The sequence below is a fragment of the Schistocerca piceifrons genome, chromosome 5, assembly GCF_021461385.2.
Source record: "Schistocerca piceifrons isolate TAMUIC-IGC-003096 chromosome 5, iqSchPice1.1, whole genome shotgun sequence".
NCBI classification, from domain to species: Eukaryota; Metazoa; Arthropoda; class Insecta; order Orthoptera; family Acrididae; genus Schistocerca; species Schistocerca piceifrons.
Genome location: NC_060142.1, coordinates 296612721 through 296627519, shown reverse-complemented (window position 1 = coordinate 296627519; position 14799 = coordinate 296612721). Strand labels below are relative to the sequence as shown.

The window sequence follows — 14799 nt, the reverse complement described above, 5'->3', positions numbered from 1 at the left end:
TCCATAATGTCCACATTTCTAATGAGTGTAGTCAGTTATTAATTTTACATGATGACAGGAGAGACACACTTTCCTCCTTTCATTCATCTAAATACTTTATTAGAAGCAGCACATTGCCAAGTATGCAAAAATTTTGTGGAACCGTTGGGTGATGACAGTACACGAGGCAACTTTTTATCAATATCTAAATATCTTCTTGATTCTGTTTCCAGCTCAGATTCTTCTGTACTAATCTCAAGACCCCTTTCTCTTTTACTCATTCCTTCCACTCCAGTAGGTACTGTGTATTTTCAGTAGCATTATGCTCTCACTGCATTTGACACATCTCTGAACTGAACTCATTGTCAGTTTCTCTCATAACAAATTTTCTTTCGTGTATGTAATATATTTGCATGTACAACTGTTTGCAGCACGTTTCCCACATAATCAGCACTGCTTTCTTTAGCTTACATGTTTTCAAGAATCTGAGGGTTTTCTAATGGCTTTAAACCATAGCGTTGTGTCCAACCAGATAATGTTCGAATATCAGGAAATAAATCACTGTACGAGTAGCAAGTGCTCCTCGTTCTGATATGCTGAAATTCCTTTCAACTGGTCGCAGTGATCTACTCATACAGTTTTGTGTAACTTGCAGTCACCCTGAGGTTCAAGTTGGAACAATTCGAATGCAATTCCAAATTAATTAGTTATTGAACAAAATGGTTTACTGAAATCTGGACGATGAAGCAATGTGCTATTCAGCCTACTATAAAGCCTATAGAACCTGAACGAATCAAATATTACCTTGGGTTGCTTTTTATGATTTCATGCCTCAGACTGTTCGTTAGCACACAGATTTGATGTTCAGAAACAGGTAAACCAAAAAGTCCATACGTCACAACGAATTCAATTATATCCAGTTGCAGATTCATTCCTCCCTTTTCCATTGCGTTTAACACCCACTCCAACAAATGACAACGTTCATCCAGTTAGAACTCGAGAGGAGTAGGTCGTTGATATTCTCTATCACTTATTTCATAAATGGATATGACGTCTGAATATGGGAACTACGCCTGGTTAAACAATCCCAAAAGTACACTACATTTCTGTAAGAGTGTTTGTGTTACCAATATCAGGTAGTACAGTTCGGCCTTAACATTTCTGTATGAGCTTTTGTGCAAGTACTGCCGTGGACTGCAAAGCAGCAGCCAGAAAATGGCGTTCCCTGTCAATTAAACGTCACAGTCCACACTCCTCAGGCCACTGTAGGGAGTGCATCGTCCCACTTTGCCTCCATGGTTGTAGTCTTCATCGTATCCCTGCCAAGGGACACTCACAGGGTACTCAGGTTACGGCGCGCCACCAAGCTAACTCAGAATCGCGTGAGATGTTTTGCTGCTCGGAATAGCTAAATACAAGTTAACAGGGAACTAGAATGAAATATAACTTATGTAACAGTCTTTCCGGCTGAACGCCTAGAATTGTACCCCAGGCATTTACGCTGTGAGAATCTTAGCTATCACTGCCCTGAGTGAAACGGTAGCAGCGTGCTTCAGATGCTCAGCGAGTAAATGAGAAGTATACAGTAGCCAAATATTATAAACCAATAAACTTGTACATTTGTAGAACAGGTGGGAGTTGTTTCTTTGCGATGTCATACGCATAGAACTTCTGTGGAACACAGACGGAATTTGATACTACGTTTATCAGTTGTTCATCTGCATCTCCCTCGATATACGTACTCTGCAAGCCAACATTCAGTACATGGCGGAGGGTAACTAGTGTCAAGTGCTCTGTATGCAGCTTGTTTACAGGTTGTGACTCCGTTTACACGTTACTGGGTGGCTGGATGAACTGTGTATTGTGCCGTATCCGTCCTCCACTCCTTAGTATCTCGAGGCTGTGGTGAGGGAGGACACACGGTCACAACGTTGAAATAAAATTAATTTTTCAAGTAATGAAAATAATGGTCTGTAATACGGGATAAATGATAGGAAAGAGAAATAGCAGAAATCTAGAAAATATTATAATAGCATACGAAGATAAATAAGGAAAAAAAATAAATGTCACCAAATGAGTCAGGAAGGAAAACTACGAAGGCAGGGACGGGTACTCGCTAAACAGAGAGAAGGAAGACCCTGTGGACAGAAGCTCGAAATACGAAGTCTGTGCACGTTGCTCTGTGATTTACAACAGGCGAAGAGAAACTTCCCACTGAGATATCTGTCAATACAGCAAACGTGGACCGTGCATCTCCAGACTGGAAAAGTTTCCAGGCTAGTCTGTTTATCTGCGACACTCTCCCGCAGTAACTTTCTCACGATCGACAGATGGTGACCAGCATTCCAGATGAGCGCTATATCACGGCGGAAAACGCGGAGTGCAAACTGTCGATATGTCGATACAGGACACGGTTGCCAGCCACGAGACAAATTCGCGCGTCACTGTCACGCGCAGGATGGTACGCACTTTGAGATACTTATCTAAGAACGGATATAAAGAGGAAAGCGCAGTTTATTCCCGTCAACTAATGGTCTCCCCATGCTGTCGCCTCTCTTACTACACGACGTAAAGAGCACATGATGTGTTCATTCACAGATGTAGCTCCGCTGTCAATCGATATTCTGCCTTTAGAGAGGATTGTAAAATATTTTACTTTGACCCACTCCCGCTGCAGGACGACATAAAACATATGAGGGTTTTATTATATCTACTCTTCTGTAGTTAGGGAAACTGCAGCTTACATTATATACTATTACTGTGAAGAATTTTCCAAAGATTCTCAAAAATAATTTTCAAATTCCTTAAAAAATTAATGAAAATTCTTCAAGGCTGCTTTAGCTTTAGACAGATTCCTTTATTAGGCAACAGTACCGGTTTCACATCGTTATAGGTGCGTATTAGGGTGACAATCTGTATCGAATACAGAAAATGTTTATATGAAGTCCTGTTAAGACATACTGTATGACTGCGAGAAAAAGAAACGTGTTTTTATTTATTGCTTTTCACTTCATAAAGTTGGAGACAATGTGCGATGTCCCAGTGCTAAAGTTGTAAACCAGTAAACTATGTAACCTTTTAAAAGGTTGATCCTCGAATGGCTAAAACTGGAATTTATACAGCTTAAGGTGAATGTGGAAAGCGTCAAAACTCGTGCTCCAGTAAAGTACCTACTGGTCAAGCCTATCATATACGAGCAATTGTGTACCTATCCAATGGAGAAATAGTTTTTTCTCCATCCTACTTTGCTACATCATCTTGGTAATTAAGCCACGGTGATTGTCTCAGCACGTCTGTTTTAAATACAGGAAATTGTAATATTGTGGTTTCTCAATGTGGACCTCATTTCTTTGAAGACATAAATGATTTTGTCTGGCACTACATGTTGGTTACGTGCACAGTCATGTTGTCTTAACACTCCAACGTCTGCCACTGTAAATCTTCCGCTTCTGTCTTTGATGAATTAATGTTTCGCGCTGGTTCCCCCAAAGCGTACATGCGTATTTTCTCCTGTTGTCATAAGGTATTTGCAAATACACATTCATATTTCCTAAATGTATCTTTTAGTTTATGGCAATCGTTATTTACTACTTTCTTTCCACAATTTCCGACTATATCCAAGTCCTCGCAGCTGATTCTGCTGTTTAAATCTCCAAATAATTTTGTCTTGATATGGTTCGGTATCTTTCCAGGATTTCCAAGTCAACCAAGTTTTTGCCAAGTACATTGTCATGTAATGGATATATCCCTACTATCGTAGTAGGCTGTCCATAGAGCATGAGGTTCACCTTTAAAAATCGGTCACTTATATCTTCTACCCTGCCACATACTTGGTATACTTCGATTTAATCAGCATTAAATCCCATTTCTTCGTTGAAATGTTTTAGTAGACCACTCCAAAACTTGATCTGTTCATTTAGTATTTGTTCTCCAGTTCCTTTTTTGTTTCTTTCGCTGAGTATAATGACACAGAGATGCATCCCTGGAATTTCAGTGATTGATTTTGTTTTATTCGTAAACCTTGGATAGTCCATTTAACTGTAGCAAAGCTCTGTATCCGTGCCAGTTATCGTTTGCCTGTGGATCGTACAAAATCGGATGCTCATAGTAATGTCTTTCTGGAGCCTGAAACAATTTCCTTGGAATGGGGCGCGAACACATAGCCACAACCCCCAGCGCAAAGCCTTAGATATGTAATTTGCCTCAGCCTCTGACAAACCAATGTCGTGGACTGCAAGTCAACAGGCAAAGAAGAATTCTTTGTTAGTCAAACCACAGCTGCCTCCGCCCCTCAAGCCATTGTTGGGAACGACTGGTTCCACGTTGCTCCAGCAGTCGTCGTGATCTTCATCACAACTCTGTAAAGGTAACATAGTACTATCAGCCGAATCATATGAACCAAGGTCTTTTGAAAAGGTGCTATCCTCCTCTCTTCTTCTATTTCAGTTGTCCATGATAGACGGTGCTTTCTACTGATTTGATACGACCCGCTATTTCTGCCGTGTCTTAAGTAGCATTGAGCCAATCCTCCTGGAATATTCGCTGTATGTGCGGCGGTTTACCTGTGGTGTCTCTAACTAGTAATCAAAATGTCTTCTAAGCCAGGTTGGAATAAAAATCGTCATAAACGGTGAACAAAGAAAAAAAGAAATGATCGGAAGGCATTGCTCGCCGGGAGGTCCCATCGCGGGAAGTTCGGCCACCGAGTGCGTCTTATTTCCGTCGAAGCCACATTGTGCGTCTCTCGTGCCGGTGATGAGAATGAAATGATGACGACTACACAAAACCCAGTCCACGAGCGGAGAAAATCCCCAACCCCGCCGGGAATCGAACCCGGGCCCGCTGCATGGAAGGCAAGCATGTTACCAGTTTTTTTTAAATTTTTGTCGTGAATCACAGTAGAGCAGCGATTAGCAGTCTAACAACACTTTATTTCATAGTTACAGAACATACAATACTACATGCCAAAGATACACTGTCCTAAGAGTAACAAACAGTCTCTCACTTGCCAGATGTTCATCACTCTGTGACAATTGTTTATGATCCCGGTGGTAGTGCAGTTCTGGGCCAACCCGCGACAGAGGTGGAGCAAGACCCTAGCACTCCGTGATGAACCAAAACTGAGTTTAATTTTCTGGTTCTGCGATGGAGGACGTATCAGATATTAAGCTGATAAGAACAGATGATACACTTTGATCTTGGCCAAAATGTCGAGAAGCGATGTTAGCTAAGCAGGCGGACGGCTGCCAAAGACTTCCGGCCTGAGACGTCACCACCGTTCTGCCAACGGTCATGTCAAATAAGGCGGAGGAGCTCTGTTGTCCTTGGTGTGGGAAACTGACCCTAACGGCAGAAGAAGCAGCAATGTTTAACGGCACGAGGATTCAGAAGGCACGGGAATCCTCTGCATAAAGACGTGCAACCTGTATCCACGGGACATGTGGCAGGACGAACTTCCGTTGACAAACCATTATGGACTAGTCCCTGATTCGGATCCCCATGAGGGGACTGCGAAATGGGAGCCGATCATGACAAGAAGATTGAATTATCTACGAGAAAGACAACGTGCTACAAATCGGGACATGGAATTCCAAAGAGGTGGGGAACATAGAAAATCTGAAAAGGGAAATGGTAAGGCTCAATATAGATGTAGTGGGGTTAGTGAAGTAAACACAAAGAAGTCAAGGACTTCTGGTCAGACGAGAATAGGGAAATGTCAACAGTAGCAGAGAAGGCTTTAAAAGGAGAAGAATTTGTTATGAACAGAAAGGTAGCTCAGAGAGTGAGCTGTTGCGAGCAGTTCAGTGACAGGGTTATTCTCATCACAGTCAACAGCAAACAGACACCGACAGCAATAGTTAAGGTACACATGCCCACATCGCAAGCAGAAAATGAAGAAGAAAGTGTATGGGGATATTGAATGGGTAATTCAGTACATATTGCTAGATGAAAATCTGATAGGCATACAGGACTGGAATGCGGTTGCAGGGGAAGGAACAGAAAAAAACGTTACAGGAGAATATCGGCTTGATACTAGGAATGAAAGAGGAGAAAGACTGACTGTGCAATAAATTTCAGCAAGTAATAGCGAACACTGTGTTCAGAAATCACGAGAGGAGGAGGTATACTTTGGAAAGTATCGGAGATACGGAGAGAGTCCCCTTTGGATTATATCACGGTCAGGCAACGATTCCGAAATCAGATAGTGGATTGAAAGGCGGACTCAGGAGCAGATATAGATTCAATTACATTTTAGAAATGATGAAGTGTAAGAGACTAGTCAAGAAGAGCTAATGGGCAAGGAAATGCGATCAGGAGGCACATTGGTATAAAGAGACACGCTTGAAGCTTTTTGAATAGCTCAGTAGGCAGTTCAGTTGAAGAGGAATGAACATCTCTAAAAACAGCAGCCACAGAAGTTGGAAAGAAAAACGTAAGTACAAGGAAGTTAATTGCAAGAACACCTTGGGTAACAGAAGAAATACTCCAGTCGATAGACGAAAGAAGGAAGTACATAAATGTACAATGAAAATCAAGTGTAAAGAATACGAGTCACTTAGGAAATAAATAAATAGGAAATAAAGGAATGTAAGGGGAAATGACTGCACAAAAAATGTGAAGAAGTCGAGGAAGAATTCGTTGTCGAAAGGGCTGACTCAGCATACAGAAAAGTCAAAGCATGCTTCGGCGAAATTTGCTGTAAAAGCAAGGCGGTTAGTGTAAGAGTGCGATGGGAATTCCATTGCTAAATTCAGAGGAGAGAGTGGATACACAGAAAGAGTAAGATTAGATTAGATTAGATTAGATTAATACTTGTTCCATAGATCATGAATACGACATTTCATAATGATGCGGAACGTGTCAGATTAATAAAAGATGTCTGAACAAGATATTACATTACACAAAATATTGCATGACACTAATGTTTAAGTTGTTTTTTTTTTTCCCTCCCTTAATTTATATCTAAAAATTCAGCAAATGAGTTGAAGGAGTTGTCATCTATAAATTCTTTTAATTTATTTTTAAATGTTGGTTGGCTATCTGTCAGGCTTTTGATGCTGTTTGGTAGATGACCAAAGACTTTTGTGGCAGCATAATTTACCCCTTTATGTGCCAAAGTCAGATTTAACCCTGCATAGTGAAGATCATCCTTTCTCCTGGTGTTATAGCTATGCACACTGCTATTCCTTTTGAACTGGGTTGGATTATTAACAAAAAATTTCATAAGTGAATATATATACTGTGAGGTTACTGTGAGGATAGCCAGATCCTTAAATAGATGTCTGCAGGATGACCGTGGGTGGGCTCCAGCAATTATTCTGATTACACGTTTTTTAGCAATGAATACTTCTACTAAACGATGAATTACCCCAGAATATGAAGCCATACGAAAGTAGTGAATGAAAGTAGGCATTGTAAGCTAATTTATTGAGATTCTTATCAGCAACATTTGCAATAACCCTAATAGCGTACGTAGCTGAACTCAGACGTTTCAGCAGACCATCAATGTGTTGCTTCCAGTTTAACCTCTTATCAATGGACACACCCAAAAATGTTGAAAATTCTACCTTAGCTACAGACTTCTGTTCAAAGTCTATATTTATTACTGAAGTTGTGCCATTTACTGTACGGAACTGTATATACTGCGTTTTATCAAAATTTAAAGAGAGTCCATTAGCTGAGAACCACTTAATAATTTTGTGAAAACATCATTTACAATTACATTACTTAGTTCTTGGTTTTTGGATGTTATTACTATAATTGTATCATCAGCTAAAAGAACTAACTTTGCATATTCATCAATGTGGAATGGTAAGTCATTAATGTATATCAGGAACAGTAAAGGACCTATGACCGAACCCGTACTTGATAGCTCCCCAGTTTGAGGAATCAGCTGTTGTTTTAACATTACATGAACCACTTATTTCAACTTTCTGAATTCTTCCATTTAAGTACGAATTAAACAATTTGTGCACTGCCCCCCTCAAACCATAGTGATTTAGCTTATCTAAAAGAATTCCATGATTTACACAATCAAAGACCTTTGAGAGATCACAAAAAATTCCAGTGGGTGATGTCTGGTTATTTAGAGCATTTAATATTTGATCAGTGAAAGTGTATATAGCATTTTCTGTTGAAAAGCCTTTCTGAAAAGGCTTTCTGAAAAGCCTTTCTGAAAACCAAACTGACATTTTGTTAGTACTTTATTTTTACAAATATGGGAAGCTGAAGCCTCGACGAGGGGGAGGACTTGTTTTGTGACGTGACAGAAGGGTAGCCACGAGTCGATAAGAAAGAGGTAGGGGATCCAGTATTAGAATCAAAATACAAGAATGCTTTGAGAGACTTAAAATTAAATAAGGCAGAAAGGGCTGACAAAAGTCCATAGGAATTCCTAAAATGTAGGTGACTGTGACAACAAAACGACTATTCATGTTGGTGAGTAGAATATATGAGACTGACGGTGTACCTTCAGACTATCGGAAAAATATTTTGCACACTACCCCAACGACAGCAAAAGAGGAATGGAAAAGATAACTGAAGAAGTGTTAAATGGTGATCACTTTGACTTTAGGAAAATTAAAGACAGAGAGGTATATCTGACGTTGGGGTTTATAACGGAAGCAAAACTGAAGGAAAATCGAAACACGTTCATAGTATTTGTAGACCTGGAAAAAGCTTTCGACAGTGTAAAATCGTGCAAAATGTACGAAATTCTGAGTCAAGTAGGGTTTAGCTGTAGGAAGAAACTGATAATATATAGAGTGTACAAGAAACAAGTGGGAACCATAAGCGTGGAAGACCAATGACGACGTGCCCGATTAAAAAGATTGTAAAACAGAGTTGTAGTTGTTTGCCCTGCTGTTCAATCTATACGTGGTAGAAGCAATGACTTAATTTAATATATAAGGATATCAATGATACCATTAGTTCTTTACATTGCTGTCCAAAGTGAAAGCTAATAGAATTACAGGATGTACTGAATGTAATGAACGATCTAATGAGTACAGTAAAAGGGCTGAGAGTAAATCAAAGACAGACGGAACTAATGAAAAGCAGCAGAAATCAGTACAGCGAGAAACGTAACTTCAGAACTGGGGTTCACAAAGTAGAAAAGTTAAGGAATTTTTTACTTAAGCAGCAAAATAACCTGTAACGGAAGGAGCAAGGAGGACATAAACAGCAGACTAACAGTGTCAAAAATGGTATTGACGGCCGAGACAAGTCTCCTAATGTCAAGCATAGGTCTTAATGTGAGGAAGAAATTTCTGAGAATGTATGATTGAAGCACAGCATTGTATATCAGTGAGACTCGGGCTGTGGGAAAGCCAGAAGAAAAGAGAAAGAAACATTTGAGATGTGGTGTAACAGAAGGACGTTGGAAATTAGATAGACCGATGAGGTGAGGAATGAGGAGGTTCTCCTCAGAACCGGTGAGGAAAGGAAATTAATGAAAACATTGACAAGATAGAGCGATAGGATGACAGCACGTATCTTAGAGACCAGTGAATAAGTTTCGTGACACTAGAGGGAGCTGTAGAATGTATAAACTGTAGAGGAAGACAGAGAATTGAAAACATCCAACAAATTAAGGACATAGAACGCAATGCTACTCCGAGACGAAAAGGTTGGCACAATACTTCGCATGTGCAGCTTCTGCAATGCTGTTCAGTAAACCTATCCATACTGCTTGTTATCTCAGCTTTTCATCGCGTCTTTTCCACCTTCAAGATGCTTCTTTCTTTATCTGTGCGAAATCATATTATTTTTCATAGTCAGGGAACAGAATAACACCGATACCAGCAAGAAAACAATGCCATAAAAATTAGACTCCAACAATTATCACTTCACTGTGTCGCCGATACACTAGTATCTGTAGAGCCGCATTATGACATCCAACTAATCTACACATATCTTAATTCCGTTTCTTTAGTATTACGTCCGAATGTAATGACTCTAAGTGGCATAGCATCCTTAAGGAACTGTCATATTCATTACAACGGTCAACAATGTTATGTGACTTACGTTGATTGACATACCACACTTTTGCTGTCATTCCTTTGGTCATATACTATTTAGGAAAGAGGTGAAAAAATAGTAAAAGTTTCTTTCAGAATTCCGCAGAAGACGTGCTAGACACGTTTATCTAAGTGACTATACGCTGAAGCGCCATAGAAAGCAATTGAGGCATGCGTGTTCAAATATGGAGGGACGTAAACAGGCAGAATAAGGCGCTGCAGCCTGCTACGCCTATATTATAAGACAAGTGTCTGACGGTGCTGTTAGACCGGTTACTGCTGCTACAATAATAGGTTATCGGGATTTAAGTGAGTTTGAATGTGGTGTTATAGTCGGCGCATGAGCGATGGGACAAAGCATCTTCGGAGCAGCGATGAAGTGGGGATTTTGCCGTGCGACCATTTCACGAGTGTACCGTGAATATCAGGAATCTAGTAAAGTATCAAATCTCCGACATCGCTGTGGCTGGAAAAAGATCCTGCCAGGACGGGACCACCGACGATTAAAGAGAAACTTCCAACGTGACAGAAGTGCATTCATTCCGCAAACTGCTGCAGATTTCAGTGCTGGGTCTTCAACAAGTGACAGCGTGCGAACCATTCAACGAAACATCATCAATGTGGGATTTCGGAGCCGAAGGTCCACTCGTGTACCCTTGATGACTGCACGACACAAAGCTTTACGCCTCGCCTGGGCCCGTTAACACCAACATTGGACTGTTGATGACTGGAAACATGTCACCTGGTCGGACAAGTCTCGTTTCAAATTGTAACGAGCGGATGGACGGGTACGGGAACGGAGACAACCTCATTAAGCCATGGACCCTGCACGTCAGCAGGGGACTGTAGACGCTGATACAGTCTCTGTAATAGTGTGGGGCGTGTGCAGTTGGATAAATGTAGATACGACTCTGACAGGTGATACGCACATAAGCATCCTACCTGGTCAACTGCGTCCATTCATGTCCATTGTGCATTCCGACGGACTTAGGCAATTCCAGCAGGACAGTGCGACACCCCACAAGCCCAGAATTGCTACAGTGTGGTTACAGGAACTGTCTTCTCAACGTAAACACTTCCGCTGGCCACCAAATTCCCTAGACATGCACATTTTTGAGCATATATGGGATGCCTTGCAACGTGCTGTTCAGAAGAGATCTCCAGCCCTTCGTACTCTTACGAATTTATGGAGAGCCTTGCAGGATTCATGGTGTCTGTTCCCTTCATCACTACTTCAGACATCAGTCGAGGGCTTGCCACGTCGTGCTGCAGCACTTCTGCATGCTCGCTGGGTCTGTAACACTTTCGTCTACTACTACTATACCATAGCCTTAAAGTTGGAGGCAGGTCGTGAAATAAAACTGTCTTGTTAAATCAATTATGGTATAAAGCAACAGAGCAGTGTTACCCTCTGAGAGGAATTTTGTTATGTTGACCGTGTTGTACCTAACGGAGGTGGCTTGTCGGAAGTGAAAGTCAGAATTAGGTAAATATTTAAACAGTAAAAAACAATATTTTACCTGTCTATAGAGTTCAAAGAATAAAGAAAACGGTCACCAGTCTAATTAGGAAAGAGAATGATTGACATTCTTGTTCAAGAAACGGACAAACACAACCTACACTTTGCGACACGTGAGTTCAATGAACTCTGGTACCTGAATACACTATGTTCATGTTAAGGTTGGAGCTAACAGTTTAGAAGAAACTGTTTGCATAAATATAACAGATAGCAAAACACACTATTACCTTGAGGACTTAGTCAAACTGAATGATCTCAGTAACATTACTATTAATATTCACTGTAGAATCGTAATTTGGACATAGGTTTAATATTACTTTTCAAACAAAGTCCTATCTAACATATGGATATGGTCCACAACAAATTTAGTTACTGTGCATAAATTAATTCTCTCACTACTAAACACCTTTCTACTTAGAATGAAAATTGAATGGAATTCACTGACAGATTACTTCTCCCTTTCTTTTGAATAAAGAAATTATTGTTTTCATAGCTAGTGGTCTTTCTATTAATCGTTATCTAGCATGAGCACAATAGACAAACTGTTGATCCTGTTACACCATTAAAATGCACTTTTAATACACAAGAGGAACCCAATATTGTACAGATTTTGACTTGAATAGCAAGAGTAATTGAAATATTCTATAATTAAGTAACTTTGAGCATTTTAACTAATTTCAGTAGAGGAGGGCCCTCAATCTTGATCGATGCAGCAGAGCAGACTAAACACACTTTAAATACACAACAAGCTCTTAACAAGTATGAACATGTAACATTCAACAATATTAGTTCTCAACACTCTTACTGCAGTAGAACACAACTTGATGCGGTTATAAGACAATAGCTCACCTTTGGATGATTTTCAACCGACTGCACTGTGATCATTTAATAAGCAAATCTTTATAAGCCTCAGTTGGAGAACTTTCACTTTAGAAGTTGGCAACTAAAATTTTAATAAGCAGTTTAAATAGAAAATTTATTTTCAGCCTGCATTATTTACTCTATTACTCATTTCTGCTAAAACACTGAGCTTTAATGTTCTTTCATTAAGGACACTCGGTAATCACTTTAGCATGGGAAGGACCTTAAGTGGTTGTGTGACTAGGGATAAGAAATCAATGTAGGTAGAAGAGTTTGAGTGTAAGTTACCTTATATTTGTGCACATTACATCTTCCAATGAGCTGATCCTTCACCATACATTTCTACTACTCCTTGGTTCCTTTTCAGTGATTGCGCAATGTGGTGGCGATTCCATATTGGTAGTCGGATTTCCTGATAGAATTGCTGGACTGTGTCATTTGTTGGTGGTGATGATAGATATCAATTCCAGAATAGTTCCAGCTCTTTATCCATCCATCCGAGGCATTGGAAAAAGGCACGGAAAGCCTCTCTCGGCACCAGCACACTATACAACTTTTACATGAGTGGTTGACAGTTTGGTAGCTCGTCCCCGACTGACTCTTTGTTTCACCTTTCTATCCATGCCGACCACATTTTGCGCACGCTACTAAGTTCCGTTCCGGAAATAATAACTAAGAACCCTAAGTGAAGGTCAGCAGTTTACGTAACAGCAAATAAACATTTTAAATAAAACAGAACATTTGCATATATTGATATTTCCACAAAAAATTATTTAAACAAAATTACAATTATATAGAGTAAGTTTTGTCTCCATCCAAATGAGACAAAGAATTTAAATGATATATACACTACATTGCATAGGATCAAACGATGACATCAAAGTTTTTACAAAGGAAAGAATGAACACTTTTGTGCTATTAATGCGATCAAACAATATTTACAATATCTTAATGACAGAAGGTAGAACACACAAAACAGAAAATTTTATGTCAATAGAGCTATGAAGCTCTGGTGTTACAGGTGCTACACGATATTAGGCAGGTGTACCAAGTTCTTTGGCTCTGCAGTATACATTCCAAAGTCTATGTTTACTCAATTTGTAACTGACCCTGTGTCGTGTACTACACAGACTACACTCCTGGAAATTGAAATAAGAACACCGTGAATTCATTGTCCCAGGAAGGGGAAACTTTATTGACACAGTCCTGGGGTCAGATACATCACATGATCACACTGACAGAACCACAGGCACATAGACACAGGCAACAGAGCATGCACAATGTCGGCACTAGTACAGTGTATATCCACATTTCGCAGCAATGCAGGCTGCTATTCTCCCATGGAGACGACCGTAGAGATGCTGGATGTAGTCCTGTGGAATGGCTTGCCATGCCATTTCCACCTGGCGCCTCAGTTGGACCAGCGTTCGTGCTGGACGTGCAGACCGCGTGAGGCGACGCTTCATCCAGTCCCAAACATGCTCAATGGGGGACAGATCTGGAGATCTTGCTGGCCAGGGTAGTTGACTTACACCTTCTAGAGCACGTTGGGTGGCACGGGATACATGCGGACGTGCATTGTCCTGTTGGAACAGCAAGTTCCCTTGCCGGTCTAGGAATGGTAGAACGATGGGTTCGATGACGGTTTGGATGTACCGTGCACTATTCAGTGTCCCCTCGACGATCACCAGTGGCGTACGGCCAGTGTAGGAGATCGCTCCCCACACCATGATGCCGGGTGTTGGCCCTGTGTGCCTCGGTCGTATGCAGTCCTGATTGTGGCGCTCACCTGCACGGCGCCAAACACGCATACGACCATCATTGGCACCAAGGCAGAAGCGACTCTCATCGCTGAAGACGACACGTCTCCATTCGTCCCTCCATTCACGCCTGTCGCGACACCACTGGAGGCGGGCTGCACGATGTTGGGGCGTGAGCGGAAGACGGCCTAACGGTGTACGGGACCGTAGCCCAGCTTCATGGAGACGGTTGCGAATGGTCCTCGCCGATACCCCAGGAGCAACAGTGTCCCTAATTTGCTGGGAAGTGGCGGTGCGGTCCCCTACGGCACTGCGTAGGATCCTACGGTCTTGGCGTGCATCCGTGCTTCGCTGCGGTCCGGTCCCAGATCGACGGGCACGTGCACCTTCCGCCGACCACTGGCGACAACATCGATGTACTGTGGAGACCTCACGCCCCACGTGTTGAGCAATTCGGCGGTACGTCCACCCGGCCTCCCGCATGCCCACTATACGCCCTCGCTCAAAGTCCGTCAACTGCACATACGGTTCACGTCCACGCTGTCGCGGCATGCTACCAGTGTTAAAGACTGCGATGGAGCTCCGTATGCCACGGCAAATTGGCTGACACTGACGGCGGCGGTGCACAAATGCTGCGCAGCTAGCGCCATTCGACGACCAA

The 14799-nt window shown here is 41.5% G+C and overlaps 1 non-coding gene across 1 annotated transcript; it reads right to left on the bottom strand.

Moving 5' to 3' along the window:
• Positions 1–5006: 5006 nt before the first annotated feature.
• On the bottom strand, positions 5007–5201 carry LOC124799699. The gene has a single exon (XR_007017063.1). It is a non-coding gene; the product is annotated as a U2 spliceosomal RNA (small nuclear RNA).
• Positions 5202–14799: the final 9598 nt, after the last annotated feature.